The 24,801-nt window shown below is 45.6% G+C and overlaps 1 long non-coding RNA gene across 1 annotated transcript; it reads left to right on the top strand.

Annotated features, from left to right (window-relative positions):
- Positions 1-4,023: 4,023 nt before the first annotated feature.
- Positions 4,024-7,659, top strand: LOC146173268 (uncharacterized). The gene is made up of 3 exons (XR_014702382.1): positions 4,024-4,298; positions 4,381-4,528; positions 6,042-7,659. It is a non-coding gene; the product is annotated as an uncharacterized LOC146173268 (long non-coding RNA).
- Positions 7,660-24,801: the final 17,142 nt, after the last annotated feature.

Below are 24,801 nucleotides of genomic sequence, written 5' to 3'. Positions count from 1 at the left end.
ATACTCATTTTCCACAGCACAAGAGGTGCCTGTATACATGGACTTCACTGGACGGTCTGTACAGGAATCTGATTGATTATATTCTTTGCCGGCAGAGGTGGAGAAGTGCTATACAAGCAGTAAAAACAAGGCCTGGGGCCAATTGTGGCACCGATCATCAGCTTCTTGTTGCCAAATTTAAGCTTCGATTGAGGAAAACGCAGAAAACTAGACGGCCTTTCAGGTATGATCTGGATCAAATTCCATCAGAATATGCTGTGGAAGTGAGGAATTGATTTCAGGAATTAGATCTAGAAGACAGAGAGCCTAAAAAGATGTGGACTGATGTTCGTGATATAATACAAGTAGTTGGTACTAAGGTAGTTCTAAAGCAAAAGAAGTGCAAGAAAGCAAACTGGTTATCTGAAGAAGCTTTGCAAATAGCTAAGAAAAGGAGGATGGCAAAAGTTATGGGGGAAAGAGAAAGATACAAGGTCCTCAATGCGGATTTTCAGAAAATAGCAAGGAGAGATAAGAATGCCTTCCTGAACGTACAGTGCCAAGCAGTTGAGGACAACAGCCAATTGAGGAACACAATAGCTCTGTGTAAGACAAAGATATCAAAGGAAGCTTCTGTGCTAAGCTGGGTGTGATAAAGGACAAACGAGGCAGGTACCTCACTGAAGCCTCAGAGATAAAGAAGAGGTGGCAGGAATACACAGAACTGTACAAGAAGGACCCGGATGTGCAAACCCAACATAAGACTGTTGCGATTACTGGTCTCGAGCCAGGCATCCTGAAGAATGAAGTTGAATGGGCCTTAGCCAGCCTTGCTAAGAACAAACCTAGCGGAATTGATGGCATTCCAGCTGAGTTGCTTCAAAACCTCAACCATGACACTGTTAACGTTCTGTACACATTATGTCAGCAAATTTGGACAACCCTGCAGTGGCCACAGGATTGGAGGAGGTCAGTTTACATCCCAATCCCAAAGAAAGGCAGTACCAAATATTGTTCCAACTACTGCACGATCGCACTTATTTCGCATGCTAGCAAGGTGATGTTGAAAATCCTCCAAGGTAGGCTGCAGCAGTATGTGGATTGGGAGCTTCCGGACGTGCAAGCTGGGTTTCGCAAGGGCAGAGGAACTAGAGACCAGATTGCCAACCTTCGCTGGATCATGGAAAAAGCAAGAGAGTTCCAGAAACCAATCTACTTCTGCTTTATTGATTATGTGAAAGTGTTTGACTGCATAGATCACAGCAAATTGTGGCAAGCTCTCCAAGAGATGGGAGTTCCAATTCACCTCACCTGTCTCCTCAGTAACCTGTATGAAGGGCATGAGGCCACAGTCAGAACTGGGCATGGTCTTACAGATTGGTTTCCGATTGAGAAAGGAGTGAGACAAGGTGGCGTACTGTCGCCCTGCCTATTTAACCTATATGCAGAGTGCATCATGAGGAAGGCTGGTCTGGACAAGCCTTCAGCTGAAGTGAAGATTGCCGGAAAACGTATCAACAACCTTAGATATGCAGATGATACGACTTTAATGGCAGAAAGTGAAGTGGGACTCAAGAGACAGATGATGTGCGTACAAGAATAGAGTGAGAAATTTGTGCTTAAACTGAATATTAAGAAGAAAAAGATCATGGCGTCTTGCCCTATCAAGTCCTGGAGCATCAAAGGACAATAAGTGGAAGCTGTGAGAGATTTTCTCTTCTTGTGCTCCAAGATTACCCCGGAAGGAGACTGCAGCCATGAAATTAGGAGACGCCTGTTTCTGGGAAAGAGAGCCATGGCTAGTCTTGACCACCTAGTAAAGAGCAGAGACATTAGACTGCCAACCAAGATACGTATAACTCATGCTATGGTCTTTCCAGTTGTGATGTATGGTTGCGAGAGTTGGACTGTGAAGAAGCCTGACCGCCGAAGAATTGACGCGTTTGAATTGTATTGCTGGCGGAGACTCTTGAGAGTTCCTTGGACTGCCAGAAGATTGAATCAGTCGATATTGTCGACTGTAAACCCCGACTGCACATTGGAGGTCAAATTCTAAATTTAAAGCTCAGCTGCTTTGGTGATCTGATGAGAAGAGAGGAGTCGCTGGAGAAAGATTTGATGTTGGGAAAGGTTGAGGGTTACTGTAGAAGGGGTAGGCAGCGAACGCGATGGTTAGATAGCATCCTCAAGGCGCTGCAGATTAAGTTATGTGATGTAAGGAAGATAGTGAGAGATTGGAAAGCGTGGCGTGATATGGTCCTTAGGGTCACGAAGAGTCTGACATGACTGAATGACTGAGCTGAACTGAAGCAATCTTATGCTGCTCGTTCGGACGAAAAACCGTTGGCGTTGTAGTAGTAGAAGTAATAGTTGTCGACACCGCATGTCGGAAATAAGGAGGGCTGCATAAAAAACTATCATGGCAGTTTGCCCTATTGATTGATGATTGGTGTTTGCTATGCGACGACGAGCTAATAGATTCAATGTGAATAATCGATTAAATAAGCAAATAAAAAAAATTGGAAAATTGGTGGTTCAGTCTCAAAACGCTCTGAATGAAACGCCAGTTTGAAGATGCTAACTTACAAAATTTATAGTAATTTGCAACTTAGTATTGAATTAATAGAAAAATGAAAGCATGCCCTATTATCTGAATGAAAAACCAAAGCTAGATGGTTCTGCTAATGAAAATTTGGAATGTGTAATTAACTTGAAAAAAAAAGGAGAAAAATGGGGCCTCAAAGCTGTCAAAATTGTCACAGTTAAAAAACAATTCTTGATTGTGTGAATTAAAAAATTTAGTGTGTAATTGATCAAATAACTTTTAACAATTGAAAAAGTGAACAATTGGAAAAAACCGAGGTTCAAAGGTGCTAAAATTTTTAGACCAAGAAGACAGTGCTTGATAATTGTAAGAAAATTTAGAGTGTGCAATTGATCAATTAGAGAATTGAAATATTTCAAAAATGAATTAGAGAAAGGGGGTTGAAAGGTGTCAAAATGCTCGGAATGAAAATATGACATGTGTTTATACTAATTAGGAAAACCTAAAGTTGTATTTGGTTAATTACCTAAAATATTTGAAAAAGTGAAAATTCAAAAAAGGGGGTTCACAAATGTTAATTTGCCAGGGGTGATGGTGCTAAATAAGAAAATTTAATGTGTAATTTATCAAATAATTAAGTGAAATAATTGAAAATATTGTGTTCTTAGAAAAGGCAGTTGAAATGTGTCAAAATCAGTTTGACATTGTTAAGCGCACTTTTTCATTTCATGAAATCACAGCTTTTAGTAGGTCACTTATACACTAATTTTTTTATCATCATCAAGCATTTACCTTTCATAATGTGTATTTTACCTCTCTACCTAATTTTTCAGTTCGTCCTTTATTTAAAAAAATAATTGGTAAGTTTCACCTTCTAAAGTTTTTTGATTAGTATATCAAGCATTAACTTTTCGTACTATGCAAATTAGCACTTTTTGGAAATCAATTTATTTCTCTTTATTTCAATTATTTGATCAATTACACACTTTAAATTTTTTTATTAGATCATTAAGCATTGGCTTTTCTTTGTGAGCATTCTGACAACTTTAAACCCCTTTCCAATTTCTTTTAGTTTGTCTGACTAATTGATTAATTACATAATTTGAATATTTTTTAGCATCATCATGCGGCTTCTCATTGAGCATTTTGACACCATTGAACCCCCTTTATCCAATTCATTGATTTTTCTTTTTTTAATTCACTTAAAGGGGTCGTGAAACTTTTTCCGGAAATTTTGCACGGTTTGGTTAAATGGAATCCTTGTCCTGCATCATATAATATACCGCGATTCGTTTCATCGCCCGCGTTGATTTAATAGCGACAAAAACAGAATTTCGGTTTCCTAGCTCGCGTCCTCCTCAACTCAACATATACGTCATAGCGCTAAGCCAATGAGAAGCTCTCGTTGCCGGAGCCTGCTGAACCAAAGTTGACCGAGCTCGGTGTATTTTAGAGGTTCTAATTGTGCCCTACTCTACGCTCACACAGGGTTTCTTTAATATGGCCATTGGCCGACGCCTAGGTTCCTCTGTGGGTTCCAGCGTCGCTGTGCTGCTAGAATATAGTCGCTACTGTTAAAACATGGTTACATCGTGGGCTTTGAGCCTTACGCCGACGCAACCTTTCGGGTGCCAGGTCGGCGAAGATGGAGCCTGCGAGCGACCGGTACAGTAACACTTGTGTCGAGAGGCCGCGGTAACCGCGGCACAGCTCCGGCTTGCAGAAGCCCCGACCGTCAGCCTCCCGATCCCAGCCGTTTCGGAACTACGCATTGGTATGTATGTCCGAGTCTTGCAGCCTAGCCTACGTTTGACCGTTGCGAGAGTGCGCAATCGCTAACCGAAGCTTTCGAACAGGTGCAGCTGCGGGCGGTGCGTGCCGATGGCGACTGCTCTTGAGAGCATCTGGCGAGATCCCGGCGGCGACTACGTAGTTGAAGCAGCCGTATCATCCGCATTTACTCCAAATGCTTCTTGATCATGGACTGCTAGTCGAGAACACAAGGTAAGAATCTTGAGCGAAAGGCGACATAACTTGAACAAGCGGCCGCCTGTTTTTCATTTTCTCGAGCAAGAAATGCTGTAATGAAATCTATTGCGGAGGGCAGTGTTAATAAAAGAAAGCTTTCCCTTTAACGTTACTTACTTGCGATCATCTACACTGTCTACAGTGTCGATATTGCGCCATGTTAGCGCGAACACAACATCGCTGGTTTTCATATTTTTGTTTAAGGTGCGCATGAGCATGACGTTTCACCGTGCAAATTACTGGTTTGCTTAATTTCATGCACGAGTAAATGAGAAAAGACGCATCATCTGATAGTGTGAACTTGCTAAATGGAAAGGGCATAAAAAAAAAAAAAAAAAAGCTTTGTCCGGACACATTTGCTTGTTTTATTAGCCAGGCATGACCTTCAGCAAGTGCAGCACTTCAAAACATGAATACAAAGGAATGCCACAAGAAATGCAGTAAATAAGTACAAAAACAATCTCATTTCGGAGGACTCTGTGCTAAGTGAAATTGCATGCAGTGAAGTAGCCTGTCTCCGGCAGAAGCCGTGGGAAAATGCACTAAAAAACGACACAGAAGAGAAAAACACACAGAGCAGGACTTGCTTCTGCAGACGATCACTAACTAGCCCGACAACTCTTGTTATAGCCTGTCCGCACTTGCTGCCAGAACAATCACCATACCAGCACTCAAAGTTTTATTTGCAAGTTTTTTTTTTTTTTTACCCATTTGCATTAGGCGAGTGTTGTATAGTGTGCAAATATAATTTTAAAAATTGTCCGACTTCACTGATACCATCATCAACACCTCCACACAGTAAACCTCTCCAAAATGCTTTGACACTGACATTTTACATGTGCTGGCATGTGACAACAAAAAAAAAAAAAGAAAGACGGTCTTCCAAAGGCCAGTACACCGAAACTTCCACAGCTTGAGTAAGTGTTGGAAATTTTACAGTTAGCAAATGAAGTTATAGAGTAGTTTTGCGGCACTTGCAGAAAGTTTGGCACGTGGCGTGTTGTGGGAAAACAACTGAGAGCCGTTGACAGAAGTGGGCTTATGCCTCCTTCGAATAGAATGACTCCATGCACAGAGCTGCTTAATGCATAAGTCGCATATTTAACATCTTCTTGCTATGCAGATGATATCAGCGTGGACATTGACATCGGCCACAACACTAGTATAAAGGGTGTAAGACGACTACCAGGTTTTGTCGGTCAAAAGCTGCATTGCCTTCAGGCATTATTTTGCTGCAGTAGCAAATAGTGATTGCACTTGAGTTCAAATATTTGGTGGGTCTCATTCTCCCTCAATCACCTGCAGCAGAATTCAAAGTTTGCCATACTTGCAGGGAGAATAAATTGACAGTGAAAGTTACACTGTACAGCTTCTGTTAGACGGGAATTAATTGTACAGATGCATGAATAACTTTCAAATTTGTAAAAGACCTAAACCATATTTTCATTTTGCTATGCTGAAAAGTGAATACTTTTTCTCTTGTCAACAGGAGGCACCGCTACATCTGCTACAGCCAGCTTGCGCACTGGCTTTGGGGATGCCTCGGCAGACATCACAGTAATGTCCTCCCTATTTGTGATGCAAGCCAAATAAGGGAAAGGTTTCTATCTGACACTTACACTGGTTTCCAGTTTGCACAAGGTTTGTAGAGTCATCACCTTATTCATTCTGAAACAAGCTGGAAAACATGAGGAGAGAGAATTGCAGGACAGCTGGACTAATAACTAGAATTTTACTAAGGGATAGAGGCAAAAGAAGACTTGCACAGAGATGCACATGTAAAAAAGGCTCCAAAAGACTGTTGACTGATTACTTAGCCACACACACGTCCTTAGCCTTTGCAGTATAGTGTGCCTTTGGATTTGAATCTGTGGCTTCCCTTTTGTAACGAGTGGTTCTTGACCATAGGGAATTTGCTTTTTTTAGATGATTTTTTAGACCCTTTCTGCTTTCCACGCTTTCACTGCTTTGGGGGTTTTTCGTGCACGTGCATTTCTGTGCGAATCATCTTTTGCCTCTTTCCTTCAGTAACATTTCAGTTGTTAGTCAAACTTTGTCCTGCACTCCTCTCACGTGCTTCGTCTTCTGGCTGGTTTTAAGATGAATCAGTACCAACTCATCCAGTTGTTAGTCTTGTTGATATCACCAGCCTGACTGCACCCACTGCTGGGCAAATGTCTCTCCCATATCCATCCGAATAACCCGATCCAGTGTCAGGTGCATGATTCTCTCAAACTTCCTAACTTCATCTGCTTGCCTGAGTTTCTGCCACCCCCTGCTACACTTGCCTTCCCTTGGAATCTAAAAGACATATATAGGCTCACTTAGAATGAATTTAGTGTACTCACTCTCTTCCTTTACCTTTGACGGGTAGAATTTTTCTTTTTTTGGAACTGAACGCAGATACATCATAATGGGGGAGGCATCATAATAGGTGCCTCTCCCATATCCATTCAAATAAACCGATCCTCTGTCAGCTGCATTCATATGAACCCCGCAGACTTCCTAATCTCATCTGTGTGCCCGAATTTCTGCCACCCCCTGCTACGCTTGCCTTCCCTTGGAATCTACAAGACATATATAGGCTCACTTAGAATGAATTTTGTGTGCTCACTTCCCACCTATACCTTTGATGGGTGGAATTTTTTTTAGCACTGACCGCAAATGCATCATAATTGTGCAGTTGTGTATATACCTGCTTGTATAGATGCCTCTCCCATATCTATCCAAATAACCCGTTCCTCTGTCAGCTGCATCCATCTGATCCCCGCAAACTTTTTAATCTCACCTGCCTGCCTGAGTTTCTGCTGCCCCCTGCTATACTTGCCTTCCCTTGGAATCTACAAGACATATATAGGCTCACTTAGAATGAATTTTGTGTACTCAATCTCTAACTATATTTTTGTCAGATGCATTTTTTTTTTATTTAGCACTGACCTCAACACATCATGATTGTGAAGCTGTATATACACATTTGTATATTTAGGAGAGAGGAAGACAGCGAAGAAGCATAAATAAAAGATGTCTTGCTCTAGGTCAACTTCCTTCTAGGCTAAAAATTTTGTGTGCACTGATGAACCTGCAGCCAACCAATAAATTATTTTGAAAGCAACATGTCTCTCAACACTCATTTGGTAACATTAGATAATGCTCAAATGTACTACAAAGTGGTGGTCCTTGTGGCACTGACAAACCTAGATTTTCTAGTCGCCGCGTTCACCTTTACACGGCCTCGAAAAATAGTGGCTCACGGGGAATAGAAAAATCAAACGGTTTTCTGCAAAAGCTGCTTTGAAAGGTGGCCACTGTTTGCAGCATTTTGCAGTCTCATTCAGAAGCAAGCCAACATAATCTGCAATCTGTAGACATGCATACAATAATATGTGTCTTATACTTTGAAATGTACCAGACTTTAACCAGTCATAAAACAGCGTGCTGAAAAGGTATGTATAGTAAAGTCTCCTTCGTTGATGATACCCATAGTTTGCATGGAAACATCTGCACTAGAACCTGCATGACGTTGAGTTAATTGGCCTGCTGGTCGAATATGCCACCAAAATGCTGGTAATACAATGAACTTCGTCGGTGCTGGGGTCAAGTCTGGAAATATAAAGTTGGGATGATTTAATTGTGAAACCTTTTGCTGCTGAATTCACTGCAGGCTAGAATGTAACAGGCTTAAAGGGCAGCTGTAGACGTAAGGGCAGCCCACATTGTCATGGCATATTATGCGTCCTAGTGCACATATCTACATACTGTGCATGTTTTGCTAGTAAACAATGTAACCACAGATTTGCAAAGCTCCAAGAATGCTACACTGATGCTGTCTGAGTAGCTGCTTGTGTCACTGAATATTGTGAAAGCCTTTTGATGAAACGAAAACTGCTTGGTGAATACTTATGCAGAGTGTGGTTGGTCAGGAGAGCAGGTGATATGTACACCTTCACAATTTAATCATACGAGCACAGACTGTATGATACTCATACAAATTGAAAAATATAAGGGAAGGAATTGAACTGAAGACTTCGCGGTTCGACAGTTCAAACTTCTGCTACATGTGCTTTGGGCTGTGTGTGCTAGCCCGCTTGCAATGTGATCGCCCGAGCCAGGAAAATGGTACACACCCATATGAGCACCACTCCCAGTACTCTTTTAACATGTACATAGAAGTGCAGGTGCTTGGGATAAACCTTGGCTGCCGCAATGCACCTCAAACAATGGCATGTTAGCCAGAATAGCAGTTTGGGCTTGTTGGTTTTCCATCCTGAGGTAACAGCGCAAAATGTGGACTGGAGCACAAGATGAGAATACGATGAGACATTGTGTCATCTTCTCGTCTTGTGCTCCCATCCACGTCTTGCGCTGTTACTTCAGAATGTCACGTGCCTGCCCAATATCTACATAATTGTCACACGAACCACTTTCTGTGTATTTACGACTGCTTGCACAACACCGTTGGCACCCACTGATGACGAGTAGCTGAACAGCAGTTTTTCACGTACACTCCGCTGCCATTAATTACAAATGCTATCACGCTACGACTTCCCATACCGCCCCACCCAACCTCTGTGTGTAATGACTCAACCTTTGGTGTGTTTGCATGTTCTCGGGATACTGAAGAAATCCATGGTACCAATTAGTAGATTCAAGCAACTTAATCTGACATACATCTGGTGAGAATATTACAACTCTATCCATGTATACACAGATCTGTATCACCACAAGCGTCGCCTACAATTGTGGTGATGCCGCTCAGAACATGACTAATTTTTTTTTAGACCGCTGCTGAGCTTTTGGCCCCTTGGTAAGAGGCTTTCCACATCTGTGGGAAACCACTTCAGAAGTGGTGTGCATTCACAGTTTCAAAGCCTGCATTACAAATTTTTGGAAGTTTTCAACACGACAGCCTTACCAGCCTTTGGCCTTTGGCCTTTGGCACTACACATCACCGAGTTCCTTATATCTACTTGTGCTCAAGGCCACAAGGTAGTGCTTTAGTGGATCCATACCCACTTGCCAATTATATGCCTTTATGCATGCTTTCTCCATAGACTGCATCTAAATGTGGTTTCACACACAAATATTTATACTTAATTGGACAGGCGGACTGCCCAGAATGTTCCACGTGACATTACGGAGACTGTGGAGCGTGTACTAGTGGTGTTTCCCAGTATATGTGTGCAAAACAATAACTCGAGTTACTTCTTTGAAGTGTTTTGGCAACAGGCCTCTCTCAGAGGACTTATTGGCCGGTTTGCCAGAAATGGAAAGCTACAGGCAGTGCAGGCTTTCTGCTGCTTCTTGCATGACACAGGACTTGACTCGTGACTGTGGTGCAAGTTACTATACCTGTATATATTTTAATCAAGTCACGACCCTCTTTGTTCTTCTCTTTCTCTTTCCCTGTACAGAGTAGCAGGTCAGATATTAAACTTTTAAGCCAATCTATCCGCCTTTCCAATCAATAACACTTGCGTGAATGCATTTCTCCTGGATGGTTGATCTGGTAATCACACCATCGTAATGCAAGGACATGGGGCGTATGAGCTTTTGAGGTGAACAACCCTAGAAATGTCTTTTGAATGATGTGAAGGATTCTGAGCTGTGCTCAACATGATCCTCCTTGGAGTCTTCATCAGGTTCTATGGGACTAGATGAGTGCTGTGGAAAGAACGTGATCAAAGTGGAACCAAGGGGCCTGTTCTGGGTGGTACAATATGCTGGTAGGGGCACCTGTTGTGCTGGCCTCACGGTATCGTTCAAAAAAAAAAAAAATCCAAAATGCGCATATTTACTGCTATGAGGGCAGTCTGGCAGGAAACAATCAAATAGAACTGGTGGCTTCTGCGAGTCGAGTAGTTCTCAAATAGGCATATCTGTAAGGCTACAAATCGCAACTACTTTTACTGCCTTTATCACGCGACCTACACTTTTTTGCCAATTCACTGGGCCAGCAGTTTTGCGTCGGTACGACGCATCATTTGAGGTGAGCTTTCTTCGTTTCCGGTCCATGCCGAGGCTTCGAATGACGCCGAGGTTCATTTAGGACTTCCAGTAGAAAGTAGTACGAACACATGAACCCAATCGGTGTGCCAAAACTTGTAAAAGCGAGCGTTACTTCCACTCGGAGAAGCCGTGCTGCAATCTCGCGACGCACACGGTTGGCATATAGCGAGCACTCAAACCCGCACAACACGCCTAAACCCAGAACCTAACGTTGTCAGGAAAAATAGGCGAAGTCTGAGCACTGTAGACGTTCTAGAAGTATGCTTCATCTTCTTTTTTTTTTTAAAGGTTAGGAAAGAGGCGTCGGGAAGGTGGGGGAGCAAAGCTGCGACAACGCGTTGGGTGAAAGGGCCACCCAAGTACATTGTACCAACCTTTTTTTTTTTTCTGTTTCCGGCTCTCCGTGTAGTGCCATAGTTCAGGTCATTCAGCCGAAATAAAGGAAGCGAAGCTCGACACGCTATTCTCAATGATGCAGCGCGGAGGCGAGCAATTAATATACGAGTACGCGCCGCGGCGCCCGCTCCTGAAACACTCCACCCACCACTCGGATTGAACACACTTGTCGATTTCTTTGACCTGAAACCGTATTTACATCGTATCTTTAATGACGCCAAGAATAAAAAAAAAATATTTACAGCAGCGGCCACACAACGAAGTTGTACCGGTGGTATGAGACTGCTCAAGACGTGCTCCACCACGAATATTCACAAACAAAAAAAAAAAAAAAAAAAAAAGAAGAAAAGAAAACAACAACAAATAAGATTGGAACCATTGTCATTTGGAGTCGAGGTATAGTCGTCGTTACCGAAAACCTGAACTTGAGCGTCACCTCCCGCTGTTCCAGAGCGCAGCGAGAAGCAGACACCACCCGTCCTCCTCCGCCGCCGCCGACCGCGCGTCACGTGACAGTAACGAGGGATTGCCCTGGTACAGATTGTTGAAGAAATGCGTTTGCGTGAGCAAATAATTGATATATTATATTTTTATTTGCTAACTTTAACAGGAACCTATTATTTTATGGGAAACAATGACTATTTCTGCGTTTCCAAACGACTAAACATGACGTAGGCGAGTACTTCTAATTCCGGCCTACAGGGTCGCATGGTCGCTTCAGGAACGCAAAAATGCTGTGATTTCAGAATGGTATTATTAAATGCAGAAGCAATATTTCGATGAGATATTTTGGAATCGGCATGCCTTATGTTTACTGAAGCAAGAGAAATTGCAACTGGGCAGCTACATTTTCGTTTCGCGACCCCTTTAATTACAAGGATATCTTTACCTCGCCATCGCCTATCAGACACCAATAAGCCATCAATCACCAGAACCACAAATTACCATGATACGATATTTTGTGCGCAGTCCTTCTTTCCAGCTGTGCAAGGCTACTGGTTAAAAAAATGTTAAAGCCCTTATAACGCTTGCTTTGCGCGTAACAGTCACTGTAAATTTGTGAAACAATGACAAATTTTTCTCGGCAGTGAGGTATGGGAAATGTGCGTTGAGCTCCTGTAGAGCGGAGAATGCAAATCGCATGTGAGCGCTAACCAGCCAACAGCCGACTACAACAAACGTTCCGGTGGTGCAACTTCCGGAAAACCGACACCTGCGCAGGTCGGTCGGTCTTGACTTCCGGTAGAAAAAAATCTGCCTTTATGTTACGGCGGCTAAATAGTCTTGCAGTACATTTTACATTGGAGCCCTTGTAAAGCCAGCATCTATCGCCAGAAGACTTAAGTCTGGCTGGGGACAAAAAAAAATTGAACATTGCTAGTGTACGTCGCAATAACATTAACAATTTGAAGTACTCATGTTCAGCAAAGAGACACCCGCGACATTCCCAGTCACATTGCAGGCATTTCATTACAAAAAAAGCAGAAAGAAGCACAAGCACGAAAACAAGGACGCGGTTCGCAGTCCGCCTTACCACGGAAATTTTCCCGCCATGTGACCGCCATGTGTGTTTCCCTCCAAATGACCACAGCTGAAAACTTGCGATCAGTGCATACGCCATTCCACTGTCTGTGCTAGACGAAATGACACATATATCCATCTAAAAGCTGCGCACATACACACACTGGATCAACGAAACACTCCATGCCTAAAAATACCGCACCTCCGAAAGTGTGTACTATGCTTGGCTAAGACTTCGCGCAACATTGTAAGCCTTGGTGCGACTTACCGATTTTACGGCACCGCTTTGCAGCAGCCAATGAAAGCAAAAGCAGACGAGAGAAACCAGATAAAGCTATACCACCCAGAAACCTTCATACACCCAAACAGTCGCGCAGATAAGTAAAATAACGTTACTGACAAGCTAGAAACTTTGATTCGTGGCCGGGCGTTAGGGCTAAAATTTGAAACCCCTGGCGCCCTCTGGGGTTTGTTGGTTGATGTTGCTAGCGGCACAAATTCTATAAATTAGTTTAAAAATATATAACTTTTTGCATTCAATTATGTTGAGATTATAAAAGCACTCTGAATATTAACACACAAAAACAATTAACATTTCAAAATGTTCATCAGTATTGAAGATAGCAGTTGTACATATGGATGGACTGAAAATTTGTGTTGTTAATCTGAATGCACTGATAATAATATAAAGCCATTTTGCACGTTCAGTACGTTTTTTGCTGTTTTCATTTACATTTGCGGACATAGACATCTGCACCTGCGCATATCTAGCATTAACTATACATGAACATTTTCATGTGTGCAGCTCACCCTGAATTTTTAACCATAAAAATAAAATGCGAATTTGCGCAATAAATTGTGCAAATACACATTTCTAGCTTCGTAACTTGCATAAAATAATTTCTCCGGAATTAGTAGGTATAGTCAAAAGTAGTCAAGCCACCATGGTCTGCAGTCGTTGCTGGCGCGTGACTGTCGCTGTGCTCAAAGTTCCGTTGAGGGAGTCGCTGAATTGTTGCCAATTTTGCCTTGCCAATTGCGCCGCGTACACCTCTGCCTTCGCTGTGACTTCTGCGATCTTCTCAGTGGCGCGCGCAGTGATGCTACAGCTGCTGATTTATCAGTAGATCTACAGATTTTTTAATTTTTCTACTCATTCAATGATGAAGCGCTTTAAACTACTGAGTTTCTTGCTTTGCTACTGAAACGAAAGCAAAAGCTGCTGCTTTTTCAGTATATTAATATAATGCCACCTAGTGAGGGAAAAAAAAGCGGTTGGCCCCTAGTCTAGCATACAACATATATCACGTAAATGCAAGTATACTTAAAAAAATTTCTTTACCCAATTCTTGGCCGATCCTCCTCTGTGGGTATGTGCCATAAGTTATTTCGTCAACAACAATGTCACCTATTGCTTCGCATCAAGTTCAGCCGGCGTGCTTCATTACAAGCTCACCAGGTAAGTAATATCAATATGGAGTTCTTGATATATTAGTACTAATAATTTAGTGATTCACCCATCATGGTTAGTAAGTGGATTTGGCATTGCGCTGCAAAGTGCATGATTTCGAAACGATATCCCGGCCGCGGCGACCGCATTTCGATGGGCGGCAAAAACGCTTGTGTGCTGTGCATTCGGTGCAAGTTAAAGAACCGCAAGAAGTGGAAATTGACCCGGAGCGCCCCACTGCGGCATGCCTTATAATCATATCGTGGTAATCCGTGCCTCCTGGTGATCCCTGTGCCGCGCACTGCGCGCGACGCAAGGATCACCAGGAGGCACGGATATTGCGGCTCAAGAAAAAGGTGGGCCAGGGTGGAAGCAGGCAGAAAAGCAGGCAACGAATCTGCGGGCGCCACCCACCGAGAGGGAATGGGAACGGGCAACTAGCAGAATAGATTATAGGACAGCAACTGGATGCGACGGCATCCCCATGGGCTTGATCAAAGTTCTAGGGCCGAAGGGACTTAGAGAATGCGTGACAGAAGTGTTTGTGGACGCCGAGATCCCGGACGACTGGAAAAGGAACAGGATCAATTCTCTCTATAAGAGAGCGGGGGATAAAGAATGCCTGGACAACTACAGACCCATTGCAGTGACGCCGGTACTTACAGAGTTGCGGCGCAGGAAGCGAAGGCTCGCCTTCAGTGGTGGGCGGAGAGATGCGGAATCCTTGGGGAGCTACAAAATGGATTTCGGTTAGGCAGACGAACTGAGGACAATTTATTTGTCCTTACGCAATGCATTGAGGCTTCTCTGCAGGCAGATAGCCCTCTCTATATTGCGTACCTGAATATAGCCAAGGCCTACGACAATGTTGATCGGGAACGGCTGTGGAGACTTCTACGAGAATATGGCTTGGAGGAACACAGTGTTGACCTCCTTCGAGCACTATACCACGGGGTCAAGGCGCGAGTGGTGCGGGCAGATCAGGTGACAAGCTTCATGGATATTCCGAAGGGGCTGCGTCAGGGATGCCCTCTGTCACCGCTGCTTTTTATGATCTATGTCGCAGGGGTCACAGCACAGCTAGAGGCCTGGGGGCTCTGTTTCCGTCTCGAACCCTTCGAAGAAAGGAGAAGGGGGATTGCGACATAAATCCGCCCTGGTGTATGTGGATGACTGCATAGTGCTCGCAGGGTCACCCTCAGAGCTACAGAAGCTTCTAGACATTTGCGTATCAGGAATAGTGGAGCGTCCTCTGAACTTCACTATCACGAAATGTGTGGTGATGGCCTGGGGAGAGGGAGACTAATAGAGCGGATACACGTGGCAGATTCAAGGGAGTCCTTTCGCTAGAACGGAATCCGCAAAATATCTCAGAGTCAGATTGTCCGCGGGAGCAGACTACCTGGGACAACACGAGCGAGAACTAAGGGGAAAAACTGCTCGCTACAGGGGCACGGTAGGGCGCCAGTCACTCTGGTCGTTTAATCGGTACGAAGTGACAAGAGTGCTTTAGACGATGGTGGCAGTACCAGCCCTTACATATGCCAACACAGTACTGCGCCTTTCGATGGGCACCCGGGAGTTCCTTGAGCGTCAACAGAGAGCTGTTGGCCAGCTGGCATTGGCGGTATCGAGGCACACAGCAGTGGAAAAGTGCAAGAACTTAAATGGTCGTCTTTTGTGCCGAGAGAAGCGGTGGCCAAAATAACTTTTGAGGACAGGCTAATGCGCATTCCGGTTAGTCGCCTGGCTCATCAGATGTGGACACACCTGGTCTATACAGGGATATCTACACGGTGGACTAGGCACACAGCGAAGCTGCAGCGACGGTACAAGTTGCCAGCAGTGTGCCCGGTGAATGCGAAGGGGACCCAGAGACCGGCTGGGAATCGGGCGAAGAAAATAAAGGAGGAAGTGAAAGCAGCTGAAACAGCGGATTGGATAGCTGCGGTCGGTGTAAAGTCATCCCTTGCCTTCTGCAGTTCGCAGAAGTTGGAGATCCGCCCGGAGCCGTGGTATGAGAACTCTCTGGGAAGCGGCCTGCTGGCTGGAGAAACGTTGGGCTGGAGCTCGCTGCGGTGCCCTGAGAACGCGACAGTGGAGATTTACTGAGTGCCAGACAGCATGCACCATCTGCGGATCGGAGGACGAATCCTTGGAGCACGTGGTCCTCCGATGTAGAGACGGCGCGGGTACGGCAGCAGCGGTGGAGGTTACAAAGAGACGCCTGGAGTGTTGGTGGGCGCAGGCATGAACGAGTAGCATAAATCCGGTAGTGACGGACGGAAATAGAGTATGCGGACAACCCGTAAACCCTTTGTCTCTTTTTTTAGTGCGAGATTCAGCTCGAACAGTGATGCTGTGATCATCCATTCCAAAGGGTGTGGCCCCATCGCCATCGCCATCTCCCCAAGCCTTAAGCCGGGCGCCGCGGCATAACATGTAGGTTCTCCATGGAGAAAGGAAAGAGGCCCTTGTGCCTGAGGGGTTTTACTTGTGCCAGGCAGTGTGTGTCATCTGCGGAGCGGAAGACGAATTCTTGGAGCACGTGATTCTCCGGTGTAGAGATATCACCCCAGTTGCGACCGCGGCATCGCTGCCAGAGGCACTTGGCTTCTCCGACGGCGCGGGTACGGAGGCAGCGGTGGAGGTTACAAAGAGATGCCTGGAGTGCTGGCGCAGTGGCCGGAGCGGCAATGGAGGCATGAACGAGTGACCAGTGACCGCTAGTGTAAATCCGGTAGTGACGGACGAAAGTGGAATGTGATGACGGCCTGTGAACTTGGGGTTGTTGACACCGCTTTCTCACGCAGTGTATAATTCCACCCTTTCCTTTTTCTTCTTTTAGTGCGTCTTTTTTCGTGCCAGATCTAGTTCGGTCTGTGATCGCCCGTTTCAAAGTGAGCGGCCTCATCGCCATCACCATTGCTGTGTAAAACACCAGATAACAGGCGTCTTTCCCTGTCTGACCGTGACATAGAACACCTAGCAGAGGGCTTAGAATTATCACCGGCGGAAGGATATGAGGCCTTGATTGAACGGGTACAGACGATGCTTCACAATAAACGAAGACACAGAAGTAAGCATGGCAGGCATACCCGAAGCGTTGGTGGGATGCAGAGGTCCTAAAGGCTGGTTCACACTGGCGACTCGCGGAGGTCGCGCGACACGATTCGTCACGGAGGGGGCGATTAGTCACGGAGGGGGCGACCCGAACGAGTCGCCAGCGACCCGTTTGAGGGAGTCGCCATGGAGTCGCTCGCTGACCGATTTCTTGCGACGCGACTTGAAGTCGCAAAGCTACTGAGCCAATCCGCAGCGCTTCTACCTCCTTCCAGCGCGGGAAATTTGAAGAGTGCATGCACGATCGACTTCCTGCGCCCGCAGTTGGACACACATGTTAAGGATCAATGCGAGAGTGAAGCGTACTAATTCGCGTTTGTACTCGTATTATTGGTGATGTGCTTGACGCTCGGGCATGAGGCGATTTCGTGATCTGCTATTTCGCGAGACCGCAAACAACAGCGCACACAACACCGCCGCTTCCGTCTTCGTCGAACTATAGCGCTTTGGCTGTCGAAACAGTCCTAAACATGGGGATAACCATAAGATCCTGTTCTTCGCTGATAATTTCACATATTCATAACCGAAATGAGTCCGAATTCATCTACCCCGAGCGCGGTAGCAGAAGCCGTAAAGGCGCGAAAGTCGGCTCTTCGTTCAAATCTCGTTCGGAGAGGGGTTTTGTCGTGAGGGCGATCATGGAAAGAAAGGAGGCGTGCCGGCAGCATCGACTGGCGCTGCGAACTAAACAGCCCGAGGGAGTCATTCGGTGCCTGTGGCAGGTGTGTGAGGAGAAGAAGGAGAAGGCAGGCAGCCTTGTACAGGAGAAGATTAGGACCTCGGATAGAAAGTTCTTGGATGAGCTTAGGAAAAGTGGGCAGAAAGCACTACTTACATTCTGGCAACACGTGAAGAGGTTGTACGGTCATGCAGCACCGAAACAGCAGTTACAGGACCCCCAGTCGTTACAGTTGCTCTCGCCAGAGGAAAGCCTAGAGCTGATGACCGAGCGAGTCAGAATGTCGTTCAGAAAGGGCAGCACACAGCCTGATGAACAAAGCCAGGGCTACCAATGACAGAGCCACAACCGGATCTGCAAAAGTGGTTGGGACAAGTCGGGGAAATGGAGCTGAAGGTTATTATCGGGCAACTTTCGGGCGGTGCAGCACCGGACATAGATGATGTCCCGGCATCGCTCCTGAAGAAGATGGGTCCTACACAGAGACAGGAATTGCGAACAGTTTTAAGCTACTACTTGGAGTCGGGGGAAATTTCTAATGAACTGAGATTGGGCAGAATGCTGTTCCTGTTCAAAGGCTCCGGCAATCGCAGCAGCCCTGCCTTGGCCTTGCGGCGTACAGACCAATCACAGTGAACTCGATTATATACAGGGTGTTTGCCTCAAGTCCTACGCAGACGAATCCAGGCATGGGCGGAGCGAGATAAAGTGCTGGGCGAGCTGCAGCAGGGTTTTCGTCAGGGCCGGAGATTGGAGGACAATTTATTCATTCTGACGCATTGTATCGAACTCGCGATGGGACAGGGTAGAGGGCTCTGGGCTGCCTTCCTGGATGTGGAGAAGGCCTGTCAGGCTTCTTTGCCGAGTGGGCGGTTACATCGTGTCAGCTGGGAAGATAGAAGGCCGGAAGCAGTTATTGTCCGTTAGCCGTGCCCTTATAATTAGATAATTTGTCAGCGCCAGTACAGGACTATTTTTTGATTCGCCTGAATTTTACCTGAGCTCAAGGCTCTATACTTGCGTACGAATTATGCTGGATCTGTCTGTGTCGCTGCTAATTCCGATCGATACAAACCAAGTTGTCTCGATAGCGTGGGTGATATTCCTTCTACCTATTGAAGGAATGAACTTGCTTTGAGAAGTTAAATTAAGATAAGGCCTGCACGCCGAACAACTTGTTACACGGTGGGTTGCGTTGAATAAACAGTGCCTAGTTAGCTTAACTATCATCCAACGCATTAATATTTGCGCCTACGCCACTGTACATGGGTTTCATCCCGTTTCGCCTCTTATTTTTCAGAACTGCGTGTGTACAGATTGTATTGTACAGCTAGAATCAATATGAAAGGGAACATGGGAGCGCGTGGCCTCCACGCTTTCCAATTTGCTGTCACCGACAGGTGATATAAACAGTTGTAAAGACGCATCCGAAGTAAGCTTGGTCGGCTGCTCTTTCCGAGCGTACCCTTCGTGCCACCCATTCTCGTCTTGCGTTGGTGGCGGCACTTTGCAAAGCGCGGTAGCCACGTGCTCCCGTGTTCCCTTTAATTTTGCTTTTAACTGTACCTTTGAAGGGAAGTTTTGTTTTCGTGTTGCTTTGATGGATGTAGTTTTTCTCTGCTTATTTGTGCTAATTCACATCCCCATGAAACATTTCCAGAAATAATTATGTGTTTTTCTTATGGCTGATTTTGGAAGTGAAAACAAAAATGGTGGAGGAAGGATGTAATCGATAGGGAGATATGAGGGTTGAGTGACGCAGATACCTTTGAATTCAGAGCATAAAGAACTATATGAACGGTCCTCCTCTTAAAACGTCTCACACTGGGGCGGATACAATACTTAAGAACCCCTCTTAGGTATACTTTGCTTCTTTCGTGCACAGAACAGTACTCTAGCTCTGACCATCCCAGTTTCTCCTTCAATAAGGAGCACCAACTACTATCTCTACATTTCAATCAACTTGTCTTCCTTAAGCCCACTTAGGCTTATGCATTTCTTCCAATCCCCTCATATTCCTGATTCCCATGCCTTTACTTTTCCCGCCTGAACTCCTATTTTCTCCTCGCCTACCTCATTATAACACTCAATTATTTCGATTTCTCCCCCAGCTATCCATCTCCATGCTCTCGAAATGGTACGTAGTGCTGCCTACGAGCCTACAAGCAGTGAAAAATACTGCTCCAATTTCCTTTTCCGCAAGCAGCAACTCCGATTCCTTTACCAAGCAAGCTATAGCGGCGCTTCTTAAACATCTAATCACTTCAATTGTATCGTAATCTTAGTAGTGTTCATCAGTGCCATCCTTCCATAGATGCTCGCTTGGAACGTCCTGTAACACTTCAAATGTCATATGAAACGTAGTACAACAGGGAATGCAGCAACTTTTTGAGTACTCTCTTATACTACACGGCTTGTGCCCTAGATGGCGCCACTGAAATTTTGGTGGCAATGTGCCCTTCTGAAATTATTTGTGAGGGAGAATAACAAAGGTCAGAAGGCAAACTATAGGGTATACCAAGTTTGCTACATCAAACATGCGAAGGGCTTTGAAAGGAAAAGCCACACCACAGTCGGGAACGTGTCTGTGGTACCCACACGTTCGAGGAGGCGATGAGAAGTCCTAGCTACACGGCGAAACAAACCACTACTGTGAACAACTACTAGTTGCGAGAAAAATGAGCGTATCTCACTTTTAAATAAAATAACTACCGCACTTAGCCGCGTACAGTACTGTCAGGGATGAACTACAGCGAGTGTCTACCTTTCTACTTTCGAGTGAATCGATGTTAGCGTATCATACCCCGAGTTTACGGCGTGCACCACCGTCATTCACGGCCAAAACAGTGTATGTAGAAGGTCCTGTTGTACTGCAAGTTCCGCGAGGAACGTGATAGAACAGTGAGGGTGAGAGATGTGAGAGAAAGCCCATTTATGCCGAAGCCGTGAAGGTTGTAGACTCGAGGTCGTCGTAAAGTTATTAAAGAGGTAAGAACAGGTATTTATGTGCGCGTGTGTGTTATTTCTTACGCGAGTTGACTCCTGGTAATCACCGCAATATCAATGACGTAAGTGATAGCCGCATTTCTAAGTGCCTACAAACCGAGTGTTACATCCTCGTGCCTCGGTTGCGAGCTCACAAGATTGAAACCTATAGATCGATGCTTCTTTCCTCTCATACATGGTGGTTGGCAAACGAAATACGCTTCGTTTCTACATCAAAAATATTACTGATCGATAGGGGCACTTAGACTGTCACCGACGGTCGCATCACGGGCCCTAGAAAAGGGGCATCTCCATGGAAGGGACTTCGTAAACCCGATTCAAAGCGGGCAGGGCGTTTATACACCGACTTAACCCCAGAAAAACACGTCTTATAGCCGATTGCCATTCGTTGTCACATCTGGAAGTCACGTGGAATTTTCTCCTGTCTCTATGCATTGGAAGCCTACCAAAGCTTAGCCAACCACAACGTGGCTGGGGCAAATTAAGACTATTTATTCATCAGTCCTCCTCGGTCTTCGCAGTAGAATAGCATCTTTACTTGATCACCAAGACGAGAAGACAGCTCCAATAATCTTATCATTCAAGCAAGACTTTCACCTTCGCTGATCCTCTTATCCTTTCACAAAATCATGGCTCAACTAGTCTCCTTCATAATTAATTGAGTAATTTAATATTAAATAATAAATAATCATTGAATAAATAATCATTAACTTGCCTATTATCTTTACCACAAAATGAGAATGGTTCAACGCTGCTGAACCGAATGTGGAGCGAAAGCATTAGCTGCTGATGTTGTTGTTGTTGTCCAAATAACTTATGGCACATATCCACAGAGGGGGATCGGATTCTTCCGACCGAGCGTTCTTCTACCTCTTCTTCTTCTCCTTCTTCGTCTTCTTCTTCGTCTTCTTTTTCTTAGTGTTCTTCCTCTTCGACTTTTGCTTCTTCGTCTTCTTCGCGGCTGTTCATGGCCATTCATGGCTGCGGCCACGGACAACGAGACGGGTCGAAACCTGGCGTAATGTTGCTTTTGCAAAAAGAATGGGGCCAGTCTGCCGGCAGCGGAAGACGACGAAGTGAAGCGCTAGTTCCCGCGAGACAGCAAAGTGAAGAAACAGAAGAAGCCTATTTTTGCTAGAGGAGTGGACTCAACTCTTCCGCGGTCACGCATCAAGGCCACTCACAGGTTGCTCGCACAAGGACGACGGATGTCCAGCGCGGTCCCCGCCAAGCCCAAGAAGCGCTCGAAGAAGAATGAGCGCAGGAGAAAAACAAGCTTGATGCCCGGGCAGCGTAAGTGAGCGCCTAGATCCAGTCTAACCCTCGTGCACTACGCCCGACAGAAGCTTTCTTTACCCTTGTCTGCACACAGTAGTATATCGTTATATCGACGATGTTATGTCTGCCTAAGCTTCTAATCGAAGTTGTGTTGTTTTGTCTATGGGTTCAAAGTCCCAAAGTGACTCAGGCTATCAGTGACGCCTATTCGAGGGCTCAACGTGATATGACTCGACCAAGACTCAAAGTAACGCCTCCAAGAATTTCAGGGGAAGACCCGAGGGAAGGTCTAGTCTTTGGACGCGTACGGTATTTATAGCTAGAAAACATGTGACACAAATAGCCTTGTTAACAGGCACACATATTCACAAATAACAACAAATACATGAAACCTAATCTGAAATAAAAACTTACGATACAAAAGAAATATATATATGGTTAACCGCTCGGTTCGGCTAGCCTAAAGGAAGCCGCAACAACAACGCCAGAGTTGCGTGTCTCACCTTCCCCAGGAAGTGGACTTAGTGCCGGTAGCCGATGGTATAGCCTGTAAAAAAAAAGAACATCTGTGTTATATTACCGATTACCTTGCTCTATTTAAGAAGAGTGCACTTGAATTGAAATCGGCCCCTTCCTTCCTTCCGCAACAACAACGCCAGAGTTGCGTGTCTCACCTTCCCCAGGAAGTGGACTTAGTGCCGGTAGCCGATGGTATAGCCTGTAAAAAAAAAGAACATCTGTGTTATATTACCGATTACCTTGCTCTATTTAAGAAGAGTGCACTTGAATTGAAATCGGCCCCTTCCTTCCTTAATAAAGGTAATAAATTTAAATATAAGTTTTCTTATCCCCAGCAAATTTCACGAGTGAACTTCGTGTGAAGGCAGTTTTCAGGACGCGGATCCAGTTGCAACGTTTATTTCACTTCAGCGGATAGCGCTAACTGATGTAAGGTGTCAAGAGTTTTGCATGACAAGAATGGTATTGAATGCAATTTCCTAAATATATGCGTCCTATTACTACTGTAGAAGCATGAGCACAACTCGAAGGACACACATGAGCCAACTTTCACTGAAGAAAAAGAGCATTCAAACTGTTGTACGCAATGTACCGTTAAGCAAAAGCGATCCCTGACACAGTCGCTAAGAGTCATTGAACTATTGAGGCTGCGAATCAATAACGTACTGTCACCCGCAAAAGTTTGCGGGATCTCCAGCGCGTGGCTGAGCGGCGGGAAACTGCATTCCTGCGCCATCTGCCGTCAAAGAGCACGGCGTCGAGGCTCACGGAAATGGCGCACCAGGGGCGCTTTGCGCATGCCTGTCCTTTCTTCGCTATCAAGCATGCCTCTCGAAGGACACACATGAGCCAACTTTCACTGAAGAAAAAGAGCATTCAAACTGTTGTACGCAATGTACCGTTAAGCAAAAGCGATCCCTGACACAGTCGCTAAGAGTCATTGAACTATTGAGGCTGCGAATCAATAACGTACTGTCACCCGCAAAAGTTTGCGGGATCTCCAGCGCGTGGCTGAGCGGCGGGAAACTGCATTCCTGCGCCATCTGCCGTCAAAGAGCACGGCGTCGAGGCTCACGGAAATGGCGCACCAGGGGCGCTTTGCGCATGCCTGTCCTTTCTTCGCTATCAAGCATGCCTCGTCACTAGCTTCCCCGTGACAACGTTGCGCGTCGAGCAAAACACACCGGCTTGCTTCGTCGTTCATCTTACCCGCCAAAGCAGACACGCGACGATGATGACGCGGCGCATCAGCGGCTGCCGCGAGTGGCAAAAGCGCATCACGGGGAAGCTAGTGACGAGACATGCTTGATAGTGAAGAAAGGATAGGCATGCGCAAAGCGCCCCTGGCGCGCCATTTCCGTGAGCCTCGACGCCGTGCTCTTTGACGGTAGATGGCGCAGGAATGCAGTTTCCCGCCACTCAGCCACGCGCTGGAGATCCCGCAAACTTTTGCGGGTGACAGTACAGCTTAGTTATTTAGGATAACGGGAGTACATCATCGGTTCTGTGGTAGTTTTGAATTCCTGAACTAATGCCGTCAGAATTTTTCTGACGTCTTGATTTTCTATCTCATCCTGCCTCCCAATAGTAGAGAAATATTCTTCGCTTTCATAAGTACATTATAGTTAGCGAAAAAATACGGCATTCATCCTTAACCGGTTGGTGTCCGTCTGTGTATCTATAAGATGTACTTCCCGCAATAATAACGATAATAATTAGTATCTGTCACACTTGTTCTATGGACACCTGAACCGTGCCGCAAGGAAAGGGAGGAAGGTGGGAGTGAAAGCGGAAAGAGGTGCCGTATAGTGGAGGGCTCCGAAGTAATTTCGACCACCTGGGGATCTTTAACGTGCACTGACATCGCGCAGCACTCGGAGGCCACTTCAAAAACATCATAACCGGTATAAATTTGTACAGAAGCTGTCAGACCACAAACACGAGCAGCGTCTTTGGAGAGAACAAACCATTTCAGCTCTTTATATTCAACCAGTCCACCTGCATGACTCATCGCTGTGTGCAAAGTATGCCTGCAAAGTGCATTCTCGCAACAACATGATAGAACACCGGCGCTGAACACCACTGAAGGTGGCGTGGAACTGGAGTATCTTCTGCTCCCAACATGGCCCGGGAGTATAGTCCAGTATTTAATCCGTGCAAGCAACACCAAGCTCAGTTTCCCCCACCGGTGTGGCGCAGTGGTTAAGGCGCTCGACTACTGTTCCCAAGGATGCGGGATCGAATCCCGGCCTCGGCGGCCGCTTTTCGATG

This window comes from Amblyomma maculatum, chromosome 11, assembly GCF_055883805.1.
Source record: "Amblyomma maculatum isolate TAMU_Amacu chromosome 11, ASM5588380v1, whole genome shotgun sequence".
In the NCBI taxonomy this organism is placed as follows: Eukaryota; Metazoa; Arthropoda; class Arachnida; order Ixodida; family Ixodidae; genus Amblyomma; species Amblyomma maculatum.
This window is presented reverse-complemented; position numbering and strand designations above follow the sequence as displayed.